This window comes from Cotesia glomerata, linkage group LG7 (assembly GCF_020080835.1).
Source record: "Cotesia glomerata isolate CgM1 linkage group LG7, MPM_Cglom_v2.3, whole genome shotgun sequence".
In the NCBI taxonomy this organism is placed as follows: domain Eukaryota; kingdom Metazoa; phylum Arthropoda; class Insecta; order Hymenoptera; family Braconidae; genus Cotesia; species Cotesia glomerata.
In genome coordinates this window covers 24,900,867-24,909,784 of record NC_058164.1, presented here as the reverse complement: position 1 = coordinate 24,909,784, position 8,918 = coordinate 24,900,867, and the positions used below count along the sequence as shown (strand labels likewise).

Below are 8,918 nucleotides of genomic sequence, written 5' to 3'. Positions count from 1 at the left end.
ACCTTAACTCGCTTCGGTATTTCGGTTGTTCGGTGCTCGGCACTTTAGTTCGTGTCCTCTCGTTACGGCGCGCGGACGCAACCGTTATTTTCGGGACGCTTTTCACTTCTTTTCAAATAAACTTTAGTATTATAATTATTACTTTAGTAAATCTCCCTGGAATTAATTTTAAAAATTAAACAACAAATTTAATAAACAATAACAGTCTTGTTTAGTAAATACTTACCAACTGATAGTGAAAGTGAAGAAATTTCTAACCTAGAAATTTCAAATCCCAGCGCCTTTTTGTTAGGAAGAAATCACGGAACGACGCTCACTGCCGGCTAAGGACTCTAGTATTATTTTATCCAGTGTGGTGGTTAGTTGATTTTATTTATAAAAAGGTTGTTGTGCATTTATTTATTTATTGACACACTAGTTCCGTAATGGTGAGTGTTGTGTTAAATGTTATGGTATGTATTAACGTGATTGAATTATTTTTTACTGGACGGGGTTAAAATGGCGTTTGTACTCTTCGTCCTCCGCGCACCTATATCGACCGTGACAAATAATTCACCGACGGCGAATGGAAACGATTGGCGGAATTTTTGAATTTTTTTATAATTGATTTATTATTGTAGAACTATAATTATTTTGTTGAACACACTGGTTTCTAGTCCTTACAAGTGGTTATTTAAGTGTTTGTGTTGTGTTACAAGGATTTCTTCTTTAACAAGGTAAGAATTTTTTACTGTTCTAGTGGTGGTGCAGGGATTAGAATTAGTATTATATTTCTGTCCTCTGGACTATCCTATCCTGTGTCGTTTGCCGATAGAATATGTCTTGTATGTATTGCAATATTGTATTGCAGGGAAAACAATAATTGCCAATGCTAACATAGTTGCTCTGATACATTTGGAAGGTGTCTGTAGAAATTTATGTGTTATTAAGATACAGATGTTGGAGATTTGGTATTTTACAGGAACTTGTGTCGGAAATCTCAAGGTGTTGCAAAAAAAATTTCATTTCTTATTCCGAATGTTCGAAAGCTTTTTCAAGGCTAATCTTGGAGATTTACTTTGTAAATAAGGAATCTTGGAGGAACTTAACGGCTCCGTTAGTGTCTTTGTTTTGTAAATTTGATGGGGTCATATTTGCTAAAAGTGACACTGCTGGACACTTGGAATATAACTTTAGTAGTTTTGTTTTTCCATCGCTTTGGAGGTTCCAACAAAAATTAGTGAGTTCACGCTGACATTGTCATTCCCTAAAATTCTTACGTTTGAGGTAATTAAACCTAAAACTCTTCAAAATAACTTTCAAATTAACAGAAGAAATATCAGTGCTTCTCCGTTAGTATCTGGTAGTGGTACAGGGATTAGAATTAGTATTATATTTTTGTCCTTTGGACTATCCTATCCTGTGTCGTTTGCCGATAGAATATGTCTTGTATGTATTGCAATATTGTATTGCAGGGAAAACAATAATTGCCAATGCTAACATAGTTGCTCTGATACATTTGGAAGGTGTCTGTAGAAATTTATGTGTTATTAAGATACAGATGTTGGAGGTTTGGTATTTTACAGGAACTTGTGTCGGAAATCTCAAGGTGTTGCAAAAAAAATTTCATTTCTTATTCCCGAATGTTCCAAAGCTTTTTCAAGGCTAATCTTGGAGATTTACTTTGTAAATAAGGAATCTTGGAGGAACTTAACGGCTCCGTTAGTGTCTTTGTTTTGTAAATTTGATGGGGTCATATGAGCTAAAATTGACATTGCTGGACACGTGGAATTTAACTTTAGTAGTTTTGTTTTTCCATCGCTTTGGAGGTTCCAACAAAAATTAGTGAGCTCACGCTGACATTGTCATTCCCTAAAATTCTTACGTTTGAGGTAATTAAACCTAAAACTCTTCAAAATAACTTTCAAATTAACAGAAGAAATATCAGTGCTTCTCCGTTAGTATCTGGTAGTGGTACAGGGATTAGAATTAGTATTATATTTTTGTCCTTTGGACTATCCTATCCTGTGTCGTTTGCTGATAGAATATGTGTTGTATGTATTGCAATATTGTATTGCAGGGAAAACAATAATTGCTAATGCTTACATAGTTGCTCTGATACATTTGGAGGGTGCCTGTAGAAATTTATGTGTTATTAAGATACAGATGTTGGAGGTTTGGTATTTTACAGGAACTTGCGTCGGAAATCTCAAGGTGTTGCAAAAAAAATTTCATTTCTTATTCCGAATGTTCCAAAGCTTTTTCAAGGCTAATCTTGGAGATTTACTTTGTAAATAAGGATTCTTTGAGGAACTTAACGGCTCCGTTAGTGTCTTTGTTTTGTAAATTTGATGGGGTCATATTTGCTAAAAGTGACACTGCTGGACACTTGGAATATAACTTTAGTAGTTTTGTTTTTCCATCGCTTTGGAGGTTCCAACAAAAATTAGTGAGCTCACGCTGACATTGTCATTCCCTAAAATTCTTACGTTTGAGGTAATAAACCTAAAACTCTTCAAAATAACTTTCAAATTAAGAGAAGAAATATCAGTGCTTGATTTCTTCCGAATTTCAAACATATCAATGCACTGTTTATAGATAAGCTCTTAAAATAAAATCTTTTTCCAATGATAGATTCATTTATAAGTGAAATTTTATCATGATATCCCATCTACTTGTTCGCCCGTCGACCCAACAGCTTTCTTCATAATATTAATGTTTTTTAATATTTCTTCTTGGTCAAAGCTCACTAGGCGAATTCTCTAAAACTAATCCCATGTGTTTACGATAGATTTCGAGTTCGAAGACCTGAAGATCCCACAAATGTCACTGGTTAGGGGAGAGGTGTGTTAAAAGATCCTGAAAGAAACATCTGCCGTTTGGAAATCGGAATATTTTGTCGGGAAATCTAAAGTTAATAGTCCAAATTATGGGATTTCTTTGTCGAATCACAAGTTATAAATTACTCGAAAAATTTTTTTAAGTTTTTAAAAGATTGATTGCTGCTTCATCCGTAACAGGATTCAGCTTTTTAACAGTTTATAAATAATTCTGGTTTTTATTCAAGATTAATTCTTGGAAATAAAATGCGAGTCGTTAAAAGCATTTCTTGGAATTTTTTCTATCGCGAATTTCTGAGAATCGATTTTAGTTTTTTTTTTCGTCAATAAAACTCGACAGACAGTTTTTAAATTGAAGCAAAACAAATCACGTATCTTCTTTGGTTACAAAGTTACAAACATCTTAAAAATTTTGTGTTTTGAATAAATAATTTTTATTTAATTTGTAAATTCAAAAATTTAATTTATAAATCGGTTTTTTATACTTAAAATATCAAATAAATAAAAAGTCTGCTTTATAGGCATTCTATAGTGACTGGTGGGACATTTGACTCTGAAATTCCATCAATTATATATAATTATGTGACTGAAATTTATACTATAGTAAAATTTATCTTATAATATAGAAGAATAACTAATTAACAACACCCCTTTGTCAAAAACCTCGATTACTTTTTACTAGGAGAGAAAAATCCATTTTCATATTGATTAAAAAAAATTTTCTTTACAAATTAGTAAAATATAGACTTTTAATAATGTTTTTACATATTTTATTTAATTTTATACCAAAAAAAAAAAAAAAAATTTACAAAACCACTATCTTGCTATTTCAAGAGAAAAAACATTGAAAAAAAGCTTATTACACTTTTGTTTTAATTACCCAAGCGTTTGTTAATCAGAATTCTTATCACTTAAAACAGCGTTTGGGCAAACGAAATTCCCGGGAAGGAAAATTGTACCGAAAAACGCTTAGTAAGCAAGATAACAGAATAATGCAAAGCTTCTTTCTTCTTTCCTCCTCTCCAAGCTTTTCTCCTATAAATTCAGAAATTCTCGGACAAAGAAGGTATCTTACAAACTTATGGAAATTCTCTATAGTTTTTTTTCCAAGCTTGGGTTCCAGGCTATAAATAATAAAGAGGATCAAGATCAAGAATAGGACGATAAATAACCAAACAAAAAAAAAGTGTAACCTTCCGGATGTTCGAGACATATCAAAGAAGTTGAACCTGACTACGTTGGGCCATTCTATTTGTGCAATTACAAAATCACTTTGGGAGTTCATAAGATCCGGAGTTTCTCGTCTGTATTCAAATGAGTTTACTTCTCCGTCAGCATGTGGTTGATGGACGCAAGAGAATTTTAAGAGTCTTACAGAATACCAATACGAATACAAACACCTTGGAAGGAGTTTTAACTACAACCACAATATTATACAAGGATATATTTATATCCTTGGTAAGCTCTTTCTTATAGACACGCGTCTTATATCTGGGTGGATATTCACATCCATGTCGGTAAATACACGGAGCATTCATCAACGGACGTCCAATGTGTCGAAGTGTATATAGATCTCCGTTGGGACATGATGGATGATTGAAAACGATATAACTAAAATTATGACAGACTGGGTATGATGGTTTTATTTTAACTCAGACCGATTGTAATCATCTCATATCATAAATAGAATACCACTATGAGTTATAATAATGGTAATAATAGTAATTAATATTGTGTATGGAAGGAGATTGTTATCTACCGGCGATATTAAATTATATATATCAGTCACTTTATATGTGAATTATTTCCCAGAAGATTCAATTGAGCCACCCCGGTCAATTTATTTATTAAGCTTAGCTATGATCCTGGGTTATATATGAATTCTAACGGCTTCTGGACGTTATCTTTCATCAACTATTAGATTGTTTTTCGCCGCTTTTGGTAATTTTGAATTTATATTAGGGAAGAAATGTTCAGTATTTTTGATGAATATATTTTGGTGCTAAAATAAAATTATTGATTGAAGAAAAATGTTTTTTGTTTAAATATAAAATATAAAAAATCAAAATTAATTTTTTTTTGCAAGAAAACAAATTAGGTCTTCCTGAAAATTTTCTTGGTTCAAGAAAACCTTTTTGTATAATAAAAGAATTTTTTTTTAAGAAATTTAAGGATAATAAGACGAAGCTAGAGTTTTATTGACGGAAATTTGGAACAAAAGTAAAGAAAAATTTGTAGAAGTAAATAGTAGATAGTAGATAGAATAGAAGTTGAAGAATCAATTGACTCTGTTATTGTTTCTAGATTAGTGGTTTTTTGATTTGAAGAAAAAAGTCAACAAGTCCATGAACCTTTAGAAGAAATCAGCGTTTGGAGAAGTTTTAAACTAGAGAAGAAAATCAAGGGAGTTATAAACTTTTAAAGAAATCTCAAAAAGAAGTTGTTAGAAAACATTGAGTTGGTTTTAGGATTTTCTCTGATTGACTGAAAAACATTTTTGAGCATTGAAATTTAATAATCTATATTATTAAGAGAATACATAATTAATAGATACATAATTAAGAAATGGCCTTGTATCTTGTGAATTATTGACATTTTTAAAGATATAAGCTCATCCTGATAATACACTCATCAAAACCTTTCATTTGAGTACCCACATCAATTTTTCATATATTTATATATATTATATATATATGTATATATGAAAAATATATAAAAATGCATGTACTCAAATGAAAGCTCTTGATGAGTGTAACATCAAGATGAGCTTATATCTTAAAAAATCTCAATATTTAAGAAAATACAGAGAATTTTTAAAAATATCTTGTGTAGTATTGAAATTTTTAAAGAAATAAGCTCATCTTGATGATATACTCATAAAGACCTTTCATTTGAGTATCCACATCAATTTTTCATATATTTTATATATTTATATGTATTATATATATATGTATATATGAAAAATATATCAAATATGCATGTGGGTACTCAAATGAAAGGCTTTGATGAATGTAACATCAAGATGAGCTTATATCTTAAAAAATTTCAATATTTAAGAAAATACAGGGAATTTTAATAAATATCTTGTGTAGTATTGAATTTTTAAAGAAATAAGCTCATCTTGATGATATACTCATCAAGACCTTTCATTTGAGTATCCACATCAATTTTTCATATATTTTATATATTTATATGTATTATATATATGTATATATGAAAAATATATCAAATATGCATGTGGGTACTCAAATGAAAGGCCTTGATGAGTGTAACATCAAGATGAGCTTATATCTTAATAAACCTCAATATTTAAGAAAATACAGAGAATTTTAATAAATATCTTGTGTAGTATTGATATTTTTAAAGAAATAAGCTCATCCCGATGATACACTCATCAAGACCTTTCATTTAAATACCCACATCAATTTTTCATATATTTCATATATATATATATATATATATATATATATATATATATATATATATATATATATATATATATATATATATATATATATATATATATATATATATATATATATGAAAAATATATCAAATATGCATGTGGGTACTCAAATAAAAGCTCTTGATCAGTATAACATCGGGATGAGCTTATATCTTTAAAAACGTCAATATTTAAGAAAGTACAGTGCAATTTAACAAAAGTCATTATTTATTTGACTATAAGGTTGCTAGTAATTTTTTTTTACCTTGATTTTGAACAAACTTGAACTGTAAAATTATGCAATCTCTTTTAATTTAATGTAATATTTTTAAAAATCAAATTTATAATAAATTTAGATATTTTGTAAGAAATAAAATGGATTTAGCAACAATTTCAAGCTTAAAAGCCCGATGATTAAAACAACCTTTAAATTTATTACATATATGACGAGTTGATGAAAAATTATTAAAAATTACCTCTCTCTGTCTCTAACGCAACATTGCATAGGTAAATTTACTCTATAAATCAAACGAGACTTTGACATTTGACTCTTGTATCATATTCTATCGACAGTTTTACATTTAATTAAAAAAAAATGATTATTGATGAAGAAATCCATATCTTAAGCAACTATTTTTTCTCTTATCGTCACCTTGACAATTTTTTTATTTATTATCAATTGGAAAAACATCTTGCTTAACTTAATTTTGACCAAAAATTACAAATTAATTCAAATTTTTCCTCAAAATTCGCAAGTTAGCTTCTTTAAAAGTGTAAAAAATCGTGCGAATTTGAAGGATCTGCTGAAAAGAAATAATTATTAAGAATCGCACGCGTCGCGTGAGGCTTAGCCTGAGAAATGTGTACTTACGCACGGCGTCCCTTATCTTCCCTCTCTTTTTAGCGCACTCAGCCTTTCTCTTTATCGGGTAAAACTCGGTTATTTTTATTCACACACGTAAATGACAGTCTGTAATGTAATGTGTGGGCATAAGTATGAGTATGTACATACAATACAGCATATAACTATTGAGAAGCGGTAGAAGGTGAGAGAAAGGACGTTTGTTTGCTCGGTTCAAATATTTGAGCGTGTTAAGCGTCGCATCGACCACCGACGCTCACTATAAGACAACAACACGTTTTTTTGTTTATTGCTATTTGGGTATTGGTTGGTCAGAGATATTAGGTGTCATTTGGTAGCTCCAGAGTCCACGTACAACAGAATATTCAGCCGAGAGCCTTCATGTCCTTGGTCTTGCGGTCAAGTTGGGGTTTGGAAGATATATCTGTATCCGTATCTTCAAAAAGGTTGACCCATCATTCGCTACAGTTACAGTTGTTAATTTTCATGGAATTTCTTTTTAAACCATTCAGTTTTTCTAAGGGATTGAAAAAGAAAGTTTTCTTAAATATTCTTTTCTTCATAAAGTCTTTTTTTAAAAGAGCTCACAATTTTTTCTAACAAGTTAGATCAAAATTTGGCTTTATTAAATAATGATTTTTGTTAAATTGCACTGTACTTTTTTAACTATTGACATTTACAAAAATATAAGCGCATTCAGATGTTACAATTATAAAGAGCTTTCATTTGAGTACCCACATGCATTTTTTATATATTTTTCATATATATATATATCTATATATATATATATATATCTATATATATATATATATATATATAGATAGATAGATAGATAGATACATAAAAAATTTATTTGGCTCTGGAACCTAAGCTCCCTCAAAGCCATCAATATTTAAATTACATTGGTTTACATAGGTTACAAGATTACTTAACTAATTAAAGGTTTACAATTATATTTAATTTCAAATGCTATAAAATCCAAATAGATTATTTAATACAAACAAATAACTTAATTTAAAGTCATAATAATTCTACAAAAAAAAATATTTAAATACGATCCAAAATAAAGATTGCAATTGTTCATTGTCATATATATATATATACATATATATATATATATATATATATATATATATATATATATATATATATATATATTATATATATATATATAATGTAAATATATAAAATATATGAAAAATTGATGTGGGTACTCAAATGAAAAGTCTTGATGATTGTAACAGCGGGATGAGCTTATATCTTTAAAAATGTCAAAATTTAACAAGATATTTGTGATAATGCCCCGTACTTTCTTAAATTTTGACGTTGTTAAAGATATAAGCTCATTCCGATGTTACAATCATCAAGAGCTTTCATTTGAGTACCCACATGCATTTTTTATATATTTTTCATATATACATATATATAATATATATAAATATATGAAATATATGAAAAATTGATGTAGGCACTCAAATGAAAGGTCTTAATGAGTATATCATCGGAATGAGCTTATATCTTTAAAAATGTCAATGTTTCACAAGATATTTGTGAAAATGCCCCGTACTTTCTTAAATATTGACATTTATAAAACAATTAGCTTATTCCGATGTTACACTCAACAAGAGCTTTCATTTGAGCACCCACATGCATTTTTTATATATTTTTCATATTTACATATATGATATATATAAATATATGAAATATATGAAAAATTGATGTGGGTACTTAAATGAAAGGTCTCGATGAGTCTAACATCGAGATGAGCTTATATCTTCAAAAATGTCAATAG

At 29.2% G+C, this 8,918-nt stretch overlaps 1 protein-coding gene across 17 annotated transcripts in view; it reads left to right on the top strand.

Annotated features, from left to right (window-relative positions):
* The first annotated feature begins 68 nt into the window (after positions 1–68).
* The window catches only part of LOC123269483 (ephrin type-A receptor 4-A), a 136,691-nt gene continuing 127,841 nt past the window's right edge, over positions 69–8,918 (top strand). For all 17 annotated transcript variants that reach the window (XM_044735211.1, XM_044735213.1, XM_044735207.1 and 14 more), the window contains exon 1: positions 69–716. The gene's annotated coding sequence lies outside the window, so the exon portion shown is untranslated. The remainder of the gene's footprint in view (positions 717–8,918) is intronic.